The sequence below is a fragment of the Zeus faber genome (genome assembly GCF_960531495.2).
Source record: "Zeus faber genome assembly, chromosome: 14".
NCBI lineage: Eukaryota > Metazoa > Chordata > Actinopteri > Zeiformes > Zeidae > Zeus > Zeus faber.
In genome coordinates this window covers 4,376,776-4,396,968 of record NC_137200.1, presented here as the reverse complement: position 1 = coordinate 4,396,968, position 20,193 = coordinate 4,376,776, and the positions used below count along the sequence as shown (strand labels likewise).

Below are 20,193 nucleotides of genomic sequence, written 5' to 3'. Positions count from 1 at the left end.
AGCCAGTCAGCAGTCAGTCAGCAGCCAGTCAGCAGTCAATCAGCAGTCAATTAGCAGTCAGTCAGCAGTCAGTCAGCAGCCAGTCAGCAGTCAGTCAGCAGCCAGTCAGCAGTCAATCAGCAGTCAATTAGCAGTCAGTCAGCGGGCGACCTAAATCGTGTGTGCACGTAGTTCGTGGCTTATCGATATTTTTTTCATATTTACTGTGTTTGTGCTGTGTGTTTTGTTTATTTTCACCCTTCGTAATGAGTCTGACCAGCAATGGACATTTATCACCTGGTCCCCGGGTGCGTCCACGTATGCTGCCCACTGCTCCTGGCTGTGCCCCCGGAGGAAGGACAAGCCAGGATGGGTCAAAAGCAGAGGAGCCATTTCACCGGCCACCATCAAAGCGTGTGTGTGTGCAAGCATGTGTTGTAGTGTGGTGTGTTGCGTGACTAATAAAGATCGTTTCAAATCATAGAAAAATATGAACGTGGTGTATATGGGAAAAATTGCTTCGACATAGGACTGTTTTAACATACGACCATTTTTATATTACAAATGATGTGTGTGTTTTGGGTTTGCTTATATGTGGTTATTTACAACCCTACATCTAAGACAGCAAGTCACTGAGTCATGAGCAAGCCCGGATCTACCATATGTGCAATCTGGACACGTGCCCAGGATCCCCTGAGCGTGAAAGGGCCCTCCGCCATGGGAGAAAAAAAAATGTATGCATTAAAATATGACACAAGGCTTGAGCCATTCTCTTGATAATTATCCAATCAGAATGAAATACAAGTTGTTTACAAGAAAATTAAGTATCATGATTGATTGTTTTATTCGGTTAGGGCAAGTGGGGACTGGTGAGCAAATAGTCTGCGTCGCCGCTTTAACTGTGTCCAGTGCTTTTCTCCCCATCTGGAATAAAACTCTCAGAAAGAAGCAATAAATCACCGTAAAACCCATGTCCAGGTCATTCAGGTCAGGTTCAAATATTGGAGGAAAAATGCACTGAATGTGCCAAACTCAGACAAACATCCATCCCCGGGGAGCCGCAGCCCCAGCCTCTGCCTCCTCCTCCTCCGGGGAGCAGAGACCCAGACCGATGGGTGCATGTGTTACTTCCTTTCTCCAGGATAATTACACGATTTGGACCGTTTTTTGCTCCTCCGCTCTTTATCATTTGTTGTGAGATTTCATAAAGCTGCCCGAAAATGGGAAAAAAAAGAAAGAAAAAAAGAAAGAACTTTATTGCAGGTAAAGAAACTTTATTTGTTTAGTACTTTTCATGCAAAGAATGCAGCTCAAACTGCTTTTACATTTCAGCACACAACAAAAATAGTAATGAAAATAAATATATCACACTATAATAAACAAACCACTCTCTCCAAGGAGCATAAAACACCGCCAGATTATTTTATAAACCAGATTATATCAATACATGAATAAAACAATTCAAGGGAAAATGATGAAAAATAAAATAATAAAAGCAGTCTTGCTAATTATAAATTAGATTAAAAAAGTATGTTTTCAGTTGCCGTTTCCTTTTGCTGAGTCCACCTCCATCATACTTTTTGGTACGGTGTTCCACAATTAAGGTGCATAGTGGATGAAGCAGCTTCCCCAACTTTATTTTGGGGGACTTTTGTAATGTTTAAAAGACCTGCTATAGAGGACATAAGGAGTGGAAGGAGTGGAAGGACTTCTATCTATTCTAAAAGATATAGGGAGTCAGTGCAATGCAGCTAAAACAGTAATATGCTCGCTCTTCTTTGTTTTCGTTGAAAGTCTAGCAGCAGAGTACTGAATTAGCTGTAGTTTCTCAATTGATATTTGTGCAAGACCAGTAAAAAGAGCATTGCAGTAGTCCAGTCTACTTGAGATAAAAGCATGAATGACCTTCTCAGCATCCTGTTGACTTAAAAACGGTGTACTTTGACAATATTTCTTAGGTGGGAAAATGCTGTTTTGGTCACAATCTTTATATGGGATTTAAAACTTAAATCAGAGTCTAATATCATACCTAGACGTGTTACTTCCATTTTATTCTGACGTATTAGAAAGGGGATCTCTTTTGGCTTTGGGGCCAACTAAGAGTATTTCTGTCTTATCTTCATTTAATAAAAAAAAATTATAATAATTGCTCATGCATTGATTCATTGCGGACAGACAGGTATTTAGGGAGCATAAGGCATTTACAATCATTCGGCTCGACAAAAATATCTAATTGTGTATTGTGTATCATCAGCATAGATATGAAAATTAACATTGTGTTCTCTGATGATATTACCATAGCATATAATGAAAAAAAAGTTGACCTACCTTGTGCAACACCAAAATAAATCTCATATTTCTTTGATATGTGATTATACGAATATCAAATTGTCTCTCTGTAATGTATGTTTGGAACCAGTTAAGAGCACATTCAGAGAGACCAACCCAGTTTTCTAGACAATTGATTAGAATGCTGTGGTCATTTGCAAATGTTGTCAAATGCAGCACTCAAATCTAAGAGAATAAGAACCGAGACTAAGATTGTTGACTATTTTAGTTAGACTGTTAGACTCTGGACTGTGATTAGATTTAAAACCTGTCTGGAACTTCTCTAGAATACTGTTTTCATTTAAAATGTTGCTCAGTTTATTACAAAATGACTTTTTCAAGTATCTTTCTCATGAAGGTAAAGTTGGATATACTGTAGGCCTGTATTTACTTAGCACACTATAGTCTAAATTTGGTTTCGTCAATAGTAGTTTCACAACAGCAGTTTTAATTGTGTTGTTGAATATTCCAGTCTCAAGAGATGTGTTATTATTTTTAACATGTGGACACAGACACTATTAAACATTATTTTTTTATTTTTTAGTAGGGACAGGCTTAAATTAGCAAGTTGAAGTTGTTTACTGTGTATTACAATCTTCCAGAGATTTTTTTTAAATATGCAGAAATGTGGTATCAGCTCTAAAAGTTATTTTGTTGTTAAAGAATTGTGCAAATTCTTCACATTTTGAGGCAAAAGCTGGGCTTAGAATGTCATAGGCTGGAGCAGGATTTAGTAATTGATCAATAGTTGAGAACAGTACCCTAGAGTTGCTGCAACTGTCTTCAATGATGTTCGAAAAGTGGGTTCTTCTCTCAGTGCAGATATCTTATAGGTTGAAATGCACTCATTCAAAATGTTATGGTGGATCTCTAGTTTAGATTTTCTCCATGGCCTTTCAGCTGTTCTACACAATCTCTTAAGCTCACGAATAGTGCTATTTGTCCATGGTGATATTTTATCATTGTTGCAGTTCCACCTGCCACACACCACCCGAGTGGTGATTTATTTTTTTATTTGTGGGGTTTTTTGTTTTTGTTTTTTAACCTGTGCTGTCAGCATGCTGGGCATACAACAAAAATGCGCCGTGACATAATACCGACCTTCTTCACCAGTACCAATGGGGATAAGTCATGTACACTCACCGGTGGATATCTTACACACACACACACACACACACACACATACACACACACACATGCACACACACACACACACACACACACACACACACACACACACACACACACAAACATAAAGACAAACACATACAGGCGGTCCCATCACACACGCACACACCACCACACCTGCTTCGAGTGCACCCCAACACCCTCCTGGTTGCATTCCTCTCCTTTCCTCCCTCATTTGCTGCCATAATTATGACAGGAAGAGGCCACATGACCAGTTGTAGTTCCAGTTTTCCTGGACCTAATTAACTGTATTTCAAAATGTTGTCATCCAATTTTATGATTTAGTGTGAATGTTCTTTATTTCTATGTTTATTTGTCTCACCTGTGGTTATTCTCCCCCTCTTGAAGTAGTGATCAGTTGTTTATAGACTCAAACATGATAAATAGTTCTCCAAAGAGGGGCGTTGGTGGTAGTTCTCTAAAACCAAAAACTGTGCTCTTGTCATTCTACGGGTCTTCCACAGGACAGAGTTATCGCAGCAGTTCTTGATGATTTAATAATTAATAAAGAGTTGCATTGCAGGTGGAGAACTTGAACTCCACTTGCAGTCTAACTCTCTCCTAGATGCAATGGCACACAAATACTCTTTGTTGTATGCCCAGCAGCAAAAAAATAAAATAGTTCTCAGTTGAAGGAAGCAGGACTGGACAATATTTTTAATTTGTGGTTTCAAGGTTTAGGTCAGAATCAAATTGTTAGGCCCACAGCCCCCCAGCGCCACTAGAGGCCGCTCTTGCCGCATCTGCAGCTCCCTACTTGAGCCCAATTGCACACACCTGGGATAAATTACCTGCATCACTCTTACAGTAATTAGTCTCAGCTTCCCAGTCATTCCTTGCCAGACCGTCAACTACCTTACCCGAGTTGTACAGCTACTGGCTCCCTTCCAAGTTCCAAGTTCCTAGCTCCTAGTGCTTGTTTCAAGTTCCTAGTTTATGTCTCTTTGTCTCGTCTTCCCCTTACCTGCTTGTCTCCTCACGTCGACCAAGTCCGTCTGTCCAACTCCAGCCAGCCCGGTTTGCCTGCTTGTTTCCGCTCATCGACCAAGGCTGTCCGTCCTTCTCCATCCAGCCTGGTTTCCCGTCTCTCCACCCGGATCCTGGACCCCTCCTCCTGGTCATCATCTTCCCTGCCCTGTCCGGCTCCATCCCTACCTTACCGGGTCCCCCCGGCCTGCTCCACCGTCTGGGCTAATAAACATCCTTTGTCTGCCTCCCGTCTCCCCGTGTCGTGCGTTTGGGTCTCTCCTAGCTCTGGTCGTGACAGTACGGTCCGGCCAAGAAAACATGGACCCAGCCGACACAGAAGGGCTCTGCCGCGCACTCCGGGCTCCGGGTGTTGCTTGGGCAACATGACCAGGCCCTCCGGGACATCGCGGAACACCTCCGGACCATCTCGGCGGCCGTCCGCAGCCTGCAGGTTCCTCCAGCCCCCGTGGCCCCCCCACTCCTCCAACCCTCCCTCCTCCAACCCTCCCTCCTCCCTCGACCAGGGCTCCCAGCGCCTCTCTCGTCCCTCCTGAGCCCCACGTTCCGGCTCCAGCGCCTTATGACAGTAATTTCGGCACCTGCCGCGCCTTCCTCGTGCAGTGCGCGGTCGTTTTTCAACAGCAGCCATCATCGTATGCCTCCGATGGCGCCCGCATCGCGTTCCTCATCTCCTGCCTGAGAGGGGCGGCTCTCGGCTGGGGTTCCGCGGTTTGGAGTCAGGGGGGCCCCGTGAGTCTCTCCTACGATCTGTTCACCCGCGAACTGAGGAGGGTCTTCGACCACCCAGTTTGCGGCAAGGAGCCTGCCAGAAGACTCCTCTCCCTCCACCAGGGTTCCCGTAGCATCACCTCCCTCATCGTCGAGTTCCGGACTCTAGCCGCAGAAAGCGGCTCGAATGATCGAGCCCTGCAGGACATGTTTCAGCGCACCCTGAACTACAAGTTGCAGGACGAGTTGGCGCGGCGGGACGAGGCCACGGACCTGGACCAACTAGTGGAGACCGCCATCCGCCTGGACAACCGGCTACAGGAGCGCAGGGCGCGGGGCGCCTGGGCGGCCATGCCCCCGTCTCCAGCATCCGCTACTCTTGGGCGCCTCAGAAGTCCCCCGACTCTCTCCGATGCCGAGCCCAGGCAACTCGGTCGCTCCGGATCTCCCCGGGGGAGCGAGCACGCCGCATACAGACCGGCGCTTGTCTGTATTGCGGCCGGCTGGGACACCTCCGAGCCACCTCTGAGTCCTTGATGTTCTTCCTGATAGATTCCCCACTGAACCCCCTGGTTCTGGGGTACCCCTGGTCCAGACCCACAACCCTCAGATGAACTGGCGCTCGGGCAGCGTGAGCTCTTCGAGCACACACTGCCATGGCCACTGCCTCCGCTCGGCCCCAACCCTGCCGCCGGACGCGCCGCCGGGGGACCCCAAGAGCCCTGACCTGTCCTCGGTTCCGTCACAATATCTGGACCTGGCCCCGGTCTTCAGCAAGCAGGGTGCGCTATCCCTACCACCCCATCGCCCCTACGACTGCGCAATCAACCTCCTACCAGGCGCCCACCTCCCCTGCAGTCGCCTGTATAACGTCTCCCGGCCCGAACAGGAGGCCATGGAAACTTACATCCGCGACTCTCTCGCTGCCGGGATCATTCGCCCCTTGTCGTCTCCGCTAGGCGCAGGGTTCTTCTTTGTTGCTGAGAAGGACAAGACCCTCCGTCCTTGCATTGACTTCAGGGGACTCAACGACATCACTATCAAAGACAAGTACCCCTTGCCCCTGATGGATTCAGTCTTCGTCCCCATCCAGGGTGCCACCCACTTTTGCTGCAGCGCCTCCTGGAGAACTGTCTGTTTGTTAAGGCCGAGAAGTGTGTCTTCCATGTTCCGTCCATTTCCTTCCTAGGATTCATCATTGGCCGAGGGAGGCTGGAGATGGACCCCAAGAAGGTGGCCGCCATGATGGAGTTGCCAACCCCAGCCAATAGGAAGCAGCTCCAACGTTCCTCGGGTTTGCAAACTTCTACCGGCACCTCATCTGAGATTTCAGCCGTATCGCCGCTCCCCTCTCAGCCCTTACCTCCACCGCAGTGGCCTTCAAGTGGACCCCCGCGCCGAGGCTGCATTCCTCGACCTCAGAAGCCGCTTTTCGTCGGCCCCAGTCTTGGCCCAGCCCGACGCCAACCTCCAGTCCGTGGTAGAGGTGGACGCTTCAGACACGGGGGTAGGAGCAATACTTTCTCAGCGCTCTCCAACCGACAGTAAGCTCCACCCCTGTTCCTTTCTGTCCCGCAGGCTCACCCCACCCCTACTCCAGGCATCTGCCAGGTCCCAGTGGCAGGCGAACCGGCACCGTGCGCCCGCACCCACATACGTCCCCGGACAAATGGTATGGCTCTCCACAAAGGACTTGCCCCTCAAGGTGGACTCCCGAAAACTCGCTCCCCTGTATGTTGGCCCCTTCCCCATTGTGTCAATCATCAACCCCTGTACCGTACGCCTCCGTGTCCACCCCACCTTCCATGCGTCCCTGCTTAAGCCGGTGGTTTCCAGCCCTCTCTCCCTCCCTGCCAAGGCCCCATCACCCCCCCGCACCATCGACGGTCACCCGGCCTACACAGTGCGGCGCCTGCTGGATGTGCGGTGCCGGGGGAGGGGCCTCCAATACCTTATGGACTGGGAGGGGTACGGTGCGGAGGAACGCTCCTGGGTCCCCCGGAGACAGATCCTGGATGCCTCCCTCATCCGGGATTTCAATCGAACTCACCCTTCTGGTTCCAGGTGTCCGCCAAGGGGCGTCCGTAGAGGGGGGGGGGTACTGTTAGGCCAACGGCCTCCCAGTTCCACTAGAGGCCGCTCTTGCCCCATCTGCAGCTCCCTACTTGAGCCCAATTGCACACACCTGGGATCAATCACTCTCACAGTATTTAGTCTCAGCTTCCCAGTCATTCCTTGCCAGACCGTCAACTAGCTTACCCGAGTTGTACAGCTACTGGCTCCCTTCCAAGTTCCAAGTTCCTAGCTCCTAGTGCTTGTTTCAAGTTCCTAGTTTTTGTCTCTTTGTCTAATCTTCCCCTTACCTGCTTGTCTCCTCTCGTCGACCTAGTCCGTCTGTCCAACTCCAGCCAGCCCGGTTTACCTGCTTGTTTCCGCTCGTCGACCAACGCTGTCCGTCCTTCTCCATCCAGCCTGGTTCCCCGTCTCTCCACCCGGATCCTGGACCACTCCTCCTGGTCATCATCATCCCTGCCCTGTCCGGCTCCATCCCTACTTGACCAGGTCCCCCCAGCCTGCTCCACCGTCTGAGCTAATAAACATCCTTTGCCTGCCTCCCGTCTCCCCGTGTCGTGCGTTTGGGTCTCTCCTAGCTCTGGTCGTGACACAAATAGTACTCCCAAGTTTCTGGAAACAGACTTCACATTTGTGGACCGAGTAGCAAGGCCACATACATTTTTACTGGTAGAGTTTGGGGGAGTGAACAATATGATTTCTGATTTTGAATTATTGAGCTGAAAAAAAACGTGTGCCATCCAACAGTTTATTTATATTTATTATTTAACAGTAAGAATATAAGTACGGACAACACAACAAAATGTAGAGTCTATCAATATTATGAGTCTCAGAAAATCAGAAAATCTGCACCAACCTCACTGGACTTCATCACGTCCTCGAATCGTCGGACGTCCTCGAAACAGAATCGTCGGTCCCCTCCGATGGCTCTTAAAAATATTCAGTTTCATCGTCACAAGTTTGAAATCCACTGTTTAAAATGTTCTCCAAGTCCGGAGTAATATCAGATTCAGCAGCTCTGTCATTCTCCGTGTGGCCATCGGAGAACTGACTATCATCGCGGAAAATGAAGTCCAGTACACGCTGCTAACACTGACTTGGATCTGTTGCACTGGTCAGATTAAGGTCCAATATATAATTCAGAGCCTCCGCCACCTGCTTCGCATCATCCATAACGTTACGGAGAAGAACGTTTTTACAGACAAGTGAGACCGAAATACCTTCGTGCTGTGCTTTAACCGTCTGTTTACGGAAGTGACGTTTGACAACAGTGAAAGTGCAGTGAGACAACAGTGAAGTAAAACGATTTAAAGGTTGAATTCTATCAAAACAGTTTCACATTGTGACTTCATATCACATGGAATATGGATGAATGATCTTTACCTGGAGGGTCGCTTAAAAGGAAACATTCGATTGGAACCTGGTGTGGGTAAAACTTTGGAAGTGATTATCTCAGAAACACGGTTTGCCACACCCTTGTCACCCTTGTCATAAATAAGTCATAGCTTTAAAAATATTTGCTTGATTTGCACAAGTGACAACTTGTTTGGACGCTCTAATTCTCCACTTTTAAATGATGCGAATAAAATGCCAAATGACCCTAAAGTACACGGTGGGTCACATATTATCTCACCTATACGATGGACGTCAGAAACACTGTTCTGTACAGGGAAGGACCTTGTTTTACAACCAAGGGTCATCTGGTCTTCACTGTACTTATTGATTTGAGCGTTGTTTAGAAAGACTAAAAGTAAGTTAAAAGATTTTTCACATTCAAATCTTAGTCATCTTGGCCTTTTTCTTTAACCTTTTTCTGCAGGTTATGACAGGGATACACCAAAAGACACAAAAATCCTAGAAATGTGTGTTATCACACATTTAGATGTTTAATTCAATCCAAGCCCAGTAGTGTGCACACTGTGGGATTTAACGAAGGAAGATGATCACGAGGGATCACACATCTTGCGATTCTAGCTCACACTATGGGAGCCAAGACGTGAGACTTCTTCTTTCTTTCATATGACATCATATGTCCAGTTCACTATTGCGTAGCCATTTCATCGTTGTCAGATCCAGTTCGAAGAGGCCAGCTTCAGGTAGACTGTGGTAGTCGCATCCATTGATAATGTGGTCCGCTGTTTGCTCAGGTTCCCAACATTCGCAGGCAGCACTGTCAGAGAGACCACATTTTTTCATGGAGGACTTAGTGTTGTCCATTGTTGGCGTGGCAGTTCTTCGCCCTTGACTCCTCCACCTGGGTCCTAGATGTGGCGGTGGAGTCACGTGGGCTCAGAAGTCTCCCACTCTATCATCCAGGACAAGGTGTGCCATGCCCTTCTTGACTGTCCCTCTGGAGCCGCTTGGAGTAACCTCTGTGCCGCCAGGTTGTAGGGCTGACGTGAGACCAGTCTGCTTGGGGGCGTTACCATGGTTGTTGTCTGGTGCAGCATATGATCTTTATGAATCTTGGCCTTTCTTACCAGAGTGTAGGTGGCGGCTTCCCTTCTGTTGGCGGCAGGGGCGATCGCTGCTAGGACAGGGATCTGGCTGACCGGTGTGGACTTTAGGCAGCCTGTTACAGTTCGGAGCGCGTTGTTTATTGCCACATCCACCTTCTTTGCGTGTGGACTCTGTCCCCAAACAGGTGCCCAGTACTCTTCTGCAGAGAAGACCAGGGCCTGAGTTGCTATCTGTAGGGTCTTGGCGTCGGCTCCCCATGTTGTACCAGCGAGTCGACGGATGAGCGCTCCCCGTAATGTTACCTTGGCCTTGACTTCTCCTAGGTGTTGTTGAAGCCCAGCCTATGATCCATCTTCATACCTAGGTACTTGGGAGCTTGCTGGAATGTTAGTCACTTGTTGTCGACAAACACGTCCAGTTCTCTTTTTGACTCCTTGTTGAGGTGGAAGGCTGCCGACTCCGTCTTGCCTATACTGAGCTGAAGTCGCCACTTTCTCAGGTATGTGGCTAGGGTGCCCATGTCTCGGTTGAGCCCATCCTCAGTCATAGTCCATGACGGTGTTCGGAGCAAGATAGCCAGGTCGTCCACGTAGCCGTACTTCCTTGACTCAGTCACTGGAAGGTCGTGGATGTAGATGTTAAATAGCATCGGTTCAAGGACTGACCCCTGCGGCACACTGTTCTTTAGTCTTCGCAACCTGCTCTGCTTGCGGTCGCTGGTGTTTAAGATGAAGCTGCGGTTCGCCAGAAGCTCCATGATGAAGCACACCATGTGCTTGTCAGGGATCATCTGCAGTAGCTTCAGATGGAGACCCCGATGCCACACTGTGTCGTAGGGGGTAGTTAGGTCCAGGAGCACCACTCCAGCTTTCTCGTTGGCTTGGAAGCTGTCCTCGATGTCTTGGGCGAGTAGTGCTACCTGGTCTACCATTGATTCTCCTTGGCGGAAGCCTGCTTGCTCCTTGGGCAGCTTTGGATCCACCACCGGGTTGATCCTGCTATGGATGAGCCTTTCCATGATCTTTACCTGGAGGGTCGCTTAAAAGGAAACAATCGATTGGGGTCCAAGTCAGTGTTCGCAGCGCGTACTGGACTTATTTTTCTGCGATGATAGCCAGTTCTCCGACGGCGACGCAGAGAACGACAGCGCTGCTGAATCTGATATTACTCCGGACTTGGAGAACATTTCAAACAGCGGATTTCAAACTTAATCTGGCGATAAAACTGAATTTTTCAAGAACCACCGGGGGAGACCGACGATTCCGTTGTTGTTACAACGTAAAGTCACCTGAGATGTTGGAGTGGCGCTGGCTGCCCTGGAGAGGGAAGACACTTCTCACAGTGTTGTGCGCGCAAAGTTTCTGTCTGCATTCAGGAACCTCCCATTTCTGAGGAGCTGGGCTACGACGGCATTTGCAGTTATTGGGCACCTGGAGCGCATCGACGTCCTCCCTGTCAGCTGGTTTATGGTTTGCCAGGCTTTGCGACTGGAGTGTGTGAAGTCTACCGACTCCACTGTTTCTGTCCACCTCTCTCTGTGTACCTCGTCGAGCTTCTGGAGAAGGGCTGTGGCTATCTCTTCTCAGGTGGTGGCCTTTTGGTGGTCCAGGAGTAGGCGGCTGCACTCATTGTCGCAGCCCGGGATGTTCGTCTTGATAAAGCCACGGGGGAATAACTTTTTGGCTGCACCTCCAAGGATCTTGCAGTATGCTGCGTATGCCGCATCCATGTCATCAGAGTCGAGCAGTTCCTCTCTCTGTCTCGGTGGTGAAGGAGTCCCAGTTGGCCTTACGGAAGTTCCAGCGTTTAACGGGCTTCCCAGCTGCTGGCTGCACCAGCGATGGCATTTTGATGACTGACGGTCGGGGGTGGGAGTGTGGAAACCTGTCGATGGCGAAGACCAAATCCGGGTTGGTGTATGAGTTCTGGCGTGCTGAGTGGAAGCTTGGAGGTTCCTTCGGGTCGTAAAGCAGTGTAGCCTCTGCATTGGAAGCCCAGTCGACGAGCACCTTGCTGTCCTGGGTGTTGTCATTGTAACCCCAATCTGTGTGTTGGCAGTTGAAGTCACCTGCATAGATGGTTGGTGCATGAAACAGCGGAAGCAATGCCGTTGTCAGTGCTGTTGGTGGAGGCTTATATATGTTTAACACGGTTGTTTCGTCTACCCTTGTCGCCAGCAACTTGATTTCGGAGCCAGGTGTCAATTGGCTTGTTGGTGACCAACTGATGTCTGTCTTAACGAAGCTGTCGATGTCTTGGGGACCATGTTGTTTGCTGTTTATTGGACCAGAGAGAAGGAACCCAGAAGCTTCAGGTGGTCGTCAGCTGTCTTGTGTGTCTCTTGGAGGAGGAACCACTGATACCTTGCTTGCATCGGAGAGCGTGCGGATGACATCGAGTTTGGCGAGTGTTAGGCCCTTGACATTGAGTTGAAGCACCGATAGCTGTCTGTCAGTATGATGTTGCGTTGGCGTCATTAGTTTCCCAGGTTGTGGGCCTGGTACTTGCAGGGAAGGCTGCGTGGAGCCCGACGTCATCCTCCCCCCATGAGACTAATGACTAGTATACACCAAAGGATTTTAGCTAGGAGTTCCAGACAAATTATCAATATCTCAAGAAAATCCTAATTAAATCTCTTGTTTTCAGGGTTGTTATGAGCATGCTCCCATTGGCAGCAGTCATTTGATTTGAGATGGTCAGAAACTCTCCAGGAATGTCAGGTTTGTTTGATATTATCTTAAGTCTTAAGTCTCTGCTCTTATAGTGTGTGCTAGAATCCCAAGATTTGTGATGGCTTGGGATAAACTTCCTTCCTAAGTCCTACCATGTGTACACTACTGGGATGGAATGAAAGTCTTTAAATGTGTGGTCCTGTCTTTCCAAAGTGTTTTGGTGTATCTTTGGTTATCAACAATGTAACAAAACAATCTGATATTCTATACCCAACCAAATCAAGTGACTTGAAATCTACGAAAATCCTTGCTTAGGTCTGTGGTGTAACAGTGGTGTGTTTTGAGCAGCCATACCTGTCTTGGGTCTAGGTAATGGGTCCCAGGATCAGTGTGGCTATATACCTGTTGCTTGTTAGACTAATCAACAAGCAACAGATAAAAGCCCCATTCCCACACACATAGAAGGGAGAGGAGCCCTTGTCATGACATGTATTACATCTGCTCCGTGCCTGTTCCCTCTTTTCTAATTGCTACAATAAACTGGTGTGTTTTCAACCCCATCGTCTGTGTCTCTGTGCCGCAGGGCCCTGAAAATTAAGGGATGCAGAAGGGCTGAAGATGCCCTGGAGCAACGGGCCAGCGGGTGGCCCCAGCACCAACCCTCTCCCGACTGGCAGCCGCAGCACGCAGGGTGTCCGGCAGAGGACCAGTTGAGAAGCAGCTGCAGAAACCACCACAGGTAACCGCCTGCAGCTAGCTGCTCCACCCTGCAGCCACTGCCGGGAGCATCCAACAGCCCAGCAGCCAGGCCACCCCTCTAAGCAGCCCCCACAATAGGCAAGCCCAGCTACACCTCCACCAGCCAGCACAGCAGGCCGAGGCCCCATGCTCCGGAAGGGATCAGGGGCTAGTCTGCTTCATCACCGTGGGGTGGGTCGCCGATGAACTGTCCCCTGGAAGGGGACCAGTTCGGTTTTGTTGGACATACTGTATTTGTTGGTTTGAAGTATGGGAATACAGTGTCAGAGTCCAGTGTTTTATCATTTTAAGGTATGAGTGTCTGTAGTTTTTAGGTATAGGAATCCTGTGACTGATTATGTAATTTAAGGTATGGGAACCCTGTTTCAGAGACCAGGCATTTTCTTTTCTTTCTACCTGTCTGGGGTCTCAGTAATTGGGCCCATGATCAGTGTGGCTGTATACGTAAAAAATAAAGTATGTAAAAAAAAACCATACACACACACACACACACACACACACACACACACACACACACACACACACACACACACACACACACACACACACACAGACACACACACGGGAGAGGAGCCCTTCATGACATGTTGTACATCTGTTCTGGGCTTGTTCCACCTTGCCTACTCGGTATAATAAAATGGTATTGTTCTACTCCATCGTCTGTGTATCTGTGCACAGGGAGGGCCCTGAAAACATGGTGTGGCGTGTGGCAGGCGAAACTGCCAAGAGTCTTTTGGTGTATACTAGGCATACTGTAAATTCCCCATAGATGTTCTTAAATGGTGTTTGAGTGTGACCTTGAGATGAACTGGACACATGCAGGGTGCCTGCCTGCCATATGCCGGTAGGAACTCAGGGACTGTACAGGAATAAGTCGATTAAGAAAATTCATATTTTTTAGAAAATGTGAATATTTTAACTTTTTTTTTTTTTAACATTTGTAATGGCAATTGAAATTTGACATGAGGGGTCAGCCCTTTAAAAAGGGACGCAATACTGCATTACATACCGTCTGAGAATTGTGATATAAATTGATCCAAAAGGAGTATTTTAGAGTGTTCCTTGTTTTGGTGACCTATGGTTTGCTTTGGGCTTATTTAAATTATACCATGTGTCATGATCCTTTTTTTTTAAGTATCCCACATTAATCTTTAAGGTCTGCAGAAGCGGATTCAACAGGAGTTATCGTAAGTCTACAGATTCCAAAATACTACTGAGCATAGTCACTTATCTGATGCCGGAGGCTGGGAGACTTGTCAAATGCAGCAAGCAATCTTCACTCCACACATCTTATCCCCCACGTGCAGACAATCTCCAAAAGAGCGTTATACCACACCCTGATTTATCTTAAAGAAGAATTTCATCTTTTTTTTTTTTCCCCAGGCTCTCACGCTGCCCTTCTTTTCATTAAAGTATATTGGCTATGATGCTCTGTTCACTCAACTCTTTTTCATAACTCATTTTCTTTTTCATTGATTTTTCATAACATTTTAAACATGCATTTCTGCACCACGTAAACATATTGGTAATGAACATCATCATCAATGCAGCTCACACATTGACCTTACAGTAGGATCTAAAGTATAACTTCTTAAGCATGAGTTTTGGTCAATATGAATTACCTTGAATATCAATGTGCATTAAGGCATCGTTGCCTTCAAAAATGATTGAATCATGGGACGGGGGACCAGTTTCTTTCAATTGTTCATGCATGACTCATGTACAATATAATCAATATCTCATTCTCTTCAAACCTTCGACAGAGCAGTTGGAAATGGCTTTCTTCTGAATGTCTCTATCGTTCCTCATGGACGTGAGTATTGTGTATCTTAAGTCCGTACTGTAGGGTGAGTTGTGGAGGTCATACTGTTGTGACGCTATCTGGAATTGGACACAGGCGATCATAGCTGCATCTGAGTCTCATCCGTTTGTCTCTCTCTCCCTTGTGTCGCTCTCTCTCTGCAGTTCCTCACCGGGCCAGCAAGTGTTCTGGCCATTCCATCCTGATCCCCCATGTGGTACCCCATCATCTAATTATAGCTTGTGTATATAAACCCTACGCACATGTGTTTGTGTCTTTCTGTATCTGTCCAAGCGTGATTGGCATTGTATATGTGTGCACACTAGCAAGTGCACATGCTTTCTTTCACAGACTATGCTGCTGGCCAAATGCCAAACTCTTAGCGCATGCATTCTCTCCATCATACTGTATGCAGCAGAGCACCTTCCCATGAATAGAGCTGTCCTAATTGTAGCCTGATTTCTATGCAGGTTCCATTCTATATTACCACATCGGAAATTGAAAAATATTAGCATGGAAACGGAAGACTGTGTGTGTGTGTGTGTGTGTGTGTGTGTGTGTGTGTGTGTGTGTGTGTGTGTGTGTGTGTGTGTGTGTGTGTGTGTGTGTGTGTGTGTGTGTGTGTGTGTGTGTGCGTGCGTGCGTGAGAGAGAGAGAGAGAGAGAGAGGACGTGGCAGACAGAGACATGGCGAAAACTGTCCTCTCCCATTTTCGATTTGAATGATTTCATTATCTTGACATAAATCATCCCAGATCTGCTTATTCTCCATTTCCAGCTCAGAAAATGTTCAAGATGAAAGCCTCGGCTCCGGCCACTGAATCTCAATCACATCATTGTCTTATTTTTCAAGGGCATGGGATGCGTGCTCAGTCAACGCTCATTCCAGTTGGCCCTGTGCAGCCCACATCCACTGCACACACACACACAAAACACACACACACACACACACACACACACACACACACACACACACACACACACACACACACACACACACACACTTTGTCTTTCTCTATATGTCTCCCTGTCTGTCTTTTTCTGACCAAATTCAATCCCCAGTTGTGTCATGTGTCCCCAACCCTGGTACCTGGTACTGTCTAACGTACGCCGTTGGACAGTTGTCACATCCCTCAGTCCCCTTGTGGTCTAGCAGCCCCCCGCACCCCCCATCTTCCTCAACCCGTTAGATGCCGGCTGTTTGTGGGATTGCTCCCAAACAGCCCGGGTCGCTCTGAGCTCGGTGAATGAGGATTCGGTCCGAGTGCCAGCTGAGGTAATGGATTGGTCTCCGCGGCTCAGCGCAGGCCAGGTGCTTGGTCAGATATTGGAAGAGATTTTAATGCGGTTTGCATGCATGAGGGCTAGCATCACCCCCCCGTCCACCACCACGCAGATGTGTCTGGAGAGTCCAAATAAAATACAAAAACACAAACAAGTCTTGGGGAGACTGGGGCAGGGCTTTGGTCGGGACTAAGGGATGGCAGGACCAGGGGAGAGGTGAGGAAGGAAGCATGAAAGGAAGCCGAATGCATACAATATAATGGTGAAAAGGGAAGGGGAGTGAAAGGAATGAGAGGGAAAATGGGAGGGTAAACGGTTTGATACGAGGCAGAGGGAGAGGAGGGGGGTATAAAGCCCCAGCGACCCATGAAGGACGAAAACAAATAGTGAGAAGGAAGATGGGGGGGAAAGAGTGAAAAGGGGGAAATTTAGAGGGATGCTTGGCCTGTAATCACTCCGCCCAAAAAAAAGAAAAGAAAACAGGTCGGAAGGCTCAAGAGAGTTGGAAAGAGTCAGAAAGGACCCGCAGAAGACCAGACAAAAATCGAAAGAAAAAAGACAACGTGAAGAGGAGGAAAGAAGAGAAAGAATGGTGCAGTTGGACAGTTTACAGACGAAATGCCAGGGAAGAATTTTGGGTTGCCAAAAGAAAATTGCCAATAGAGGCTGTTTAATTCTTTATTCTCCGTTCTTCCGTTCTTCTGCATGCTTTGTTCCTGTACCTGCCAAAAGAGAAATGAAGGCACCGCAGACATGCTAAGGTGACCCTTCAGGGCCTCTTTAGGTGCTTCTTCCCGATACTCTTTGACTGCCTGATGCCAGTGGCCTCTTGCCAGCGCTGTTGTGAAATTATGTTGAGATCTGGGGCAGAGATTAATCTCCTTATCTCTTTTAACTAACACAGGCCGAGGGCTGTGTATATTATTAGCTTTTAGGCCCCCATGGTTTAATATCACGCCGATAGATATTACTTTCAGGGCAGACAAAGATTCATCTTCAGTTTCCCGGTCACAAAGAGATGCTGGCGTGCAGCTCTCTGCCAAAACCCATCAATCAGACCGTGCCTGAATTTGCATTTAGCAGCAGCGAAAGCTCATAATTGTAAGAGATTATGAGATAACGTTTTTGGGTTTGTTTTAGATTGGCAGGTACTTGTCATAATCAGATGTGGGAGTTGTTTGTGTGATAACGTTATATTGATAATATAATAATTATTGATGATATAAAAAAATAAAAATCCTGATTTCCTTGGATGCTACAATTGGGACAATACATTCAACTCCTGAAAAAACACGAACAAAGAACAAAATGTACAGCACAATGTTGTTTTGGGCGACATAGTGATTGTTGATTCTTTTGGACAGGCAGGAGAGCTTAGATATTGGAGTGTAATTATTTAGCTCACTGGTGTCACCACGCTTATTCAGTGGCAAGACCTGAGCTGATTTGCAGGAAGGAAGGATTTTACCACATTGAATATGTCAAATAAGAAATGTGAACAAGTGATTGCAATCAAAAGGACACGAAGAGACAGAAGAAATTGCTCAAACTTTAATTCCAAATGTTTTTATTCTGAAATATATCAATGCATTATACACATCTGAGTATGTGACAGGCCAGGAAAGGTGAAAGGTTGCCAATGAGATTCCACATGGAATCTCATTGGCAAAAAAAAAAAAAAAAAAAAAGTCTTGTATTAAAAACAGTAGTTGTAGATGACTTGTCCAACAATTCACAAGAGGAAATTAAATGGTCATTCAAAGCATCAGCCATATCGGATTTATATTGTACCAGACCCATTTTCCCAAATTATTCCAAGTGGGAGCTCAATGTGGGTGTTATTTTTGTAAAGGTTGTATTACTTTGCACAACCTTTTGTCCTTACCATTGCAGTTTGAAAGAGCAGAAAACTTCTAATCAAATTGAGCTTTGCTGATCAAACATGCCGCTTCCCCATGCTGTCTGAAGCTCTACCAGTTCACCTTTGTGCCAGTAGATCTCAAAGCAGAAAATCATTTACTTCTATGGCCGATGGTGAGAGAGAGCTACAGTAAACCACTGAATTTATCTGGTGACTTTTCTTTTTATCCCACATCTATTCTATACTGCATGTCTGTCAGAAATAAGGTATACAGTATGTGAGAGAAATAGCAAAATGGCAGGTGCAGATTAAGAAACACAAAACTCAACAAAATGCTTGAAACAAATTATCTTTGATTGTTATAAATATGCTTTTTGTTTTTTTCATATGCCTGATATAAACTAGTGGACAGTGATCGTTGATATCCTAAATGTAGATGCTGAATATGTGTGACCCACCGCAGACTTTAGGTACATTTGGTGACTTTTGACTTTCTTTTTTTTGCATCATTTGAAAGTGAAGAATCAGAGCTTCAAAACAAGGTGTCACTTGTGCAAATCAAGGAAACATTTTTAATTACAAGGGTGTGGCAAACTGTGATTCTGAGATAATCACCTTCAAAGTCTTCTCCACACTTCATTCAGCCAGCTTCTGGAATGCAAATGGTTGGAGGACCAACACAGCCTAGCTACTTCCACATGGGTACTTGACACCCTGCTGAATGGGGACTTGACACCCTGCTGAATGGGGCAATCTCTGCATTGTTCTTGTGTTTTGAGGGAATGTTGAAGAGCGTCATCGACACACAACAGCTTTTGTTTTTTAATTAGGCTTTTATTTAACAGTAAGAATATACATATTTTATAAAAATGGAATTACCTATGAGTATGAAAAGTGGACTCTCTGCCAACTCAATAATTTGAGTCTCAGTATATCAGCCTCGGTGTGTCATTTAATATATAAATGTGTGTATGCCATAATATGAGTTATTATGGGGGCTAACCCCAACCCTACCCTAGCTACACCCTGAGAGCCTGTTTGGGGCCTCTTATCATTTTCTTTTTGCTGCATTTGCGGGTAAACTGGAGAATCTTGTGCATTACTACTTGTTCATAATCTGCATCACCAACCTCAATGGACTACATCATGTCATCAACTTCTTCCATTGTAACAACAACAGAAGAAGTATCGTCTGTCGTATCGTCGGTCTCCTCCGGTGGTTCTTCAAAATATTCTGTTTCATTGTAACATTCAGGTTGAAACCCGCTGTTTGAAATGTTCTCCAAGTCCGGGATAACAACTGTATCAGATTCAGCATCGCTGTCGGAGAACTGACTATCATCGTGGAAAATGAAGTCCAGCACACGCTGCTTACACTGACTTTGATCTATCGCACTGGTCAGATTAAGGTCCGCGATATGATTTAGATCTTCCTCCACCTGCTTCTCCAGATCCATAACAACCCGGAGACTAAAGTTTTCACAAACAAGTGAAACGGGATCCTCGGCTTGTTTATGGAAGTGACGTCAGCATGACTTCTTTGTTGGTATATGCACACAGCCACAATGATGACTCCGTGTGTGTGTAAAAGTAGTACAATTTAAAGCTTGAAATCAAAACAGTTTCATGTTGTGACTTCACATCAAATGGAGTATGGAGGAATGATCTTCACCTGGACGGCTTTAAAGGAAACGATCGATCGGCGTTCGCGCTGTTCAGCGTCTCGGTAAGTGAACTGTGTTTCCCCATGTTATCTAACGGGAATATTTAACTCCACGGTTTAACATTTATCTACTTTTTAAAAGTCAAACTTGGTTTTGAAAAGCCACAAAAGAACACTTATCTGGAAAAATCTAATTTTCCTTCAAGAAAGGTTTTTTCAAGTTATTTGGCTGCTCTTGGTCAAGGTAGCAATGTCTGGGTTTTGTTAATGCAATAAATAAATACATACATAAACAAATAAATAAATCTAAAATAAACACATTATTATTACCATTATTATTATTATTATTATTATTATTATTATTATTATTATTATTAATAATAATAATAATACTACTACTGCAACTACTACTACTACTACTACTAATA

At 46.4% G+C, this 20,193-nt stretch overlaps 1 long non-coding RNA gene across 1 annotated transcript; it reads left to right on the top strand.

Moving 5' to 3' along the window:
- The first annotated feature begins 1,117 nt into the window (after positions 1–1,117).
- Positions 1,118–13,726, top strand: LOC307239780. The gene is made up of 3 exons (XR_013844488.1): positions 1,118–1,242; positions 7,583–7,755; positions 12,982–13,726. It is a non-coding gene; the product is annotated as an uncharacterized lncRNA (long non-coding RNA).
- Positions 13,727–20,193: the final 6,467 nt, after the last annotated feature.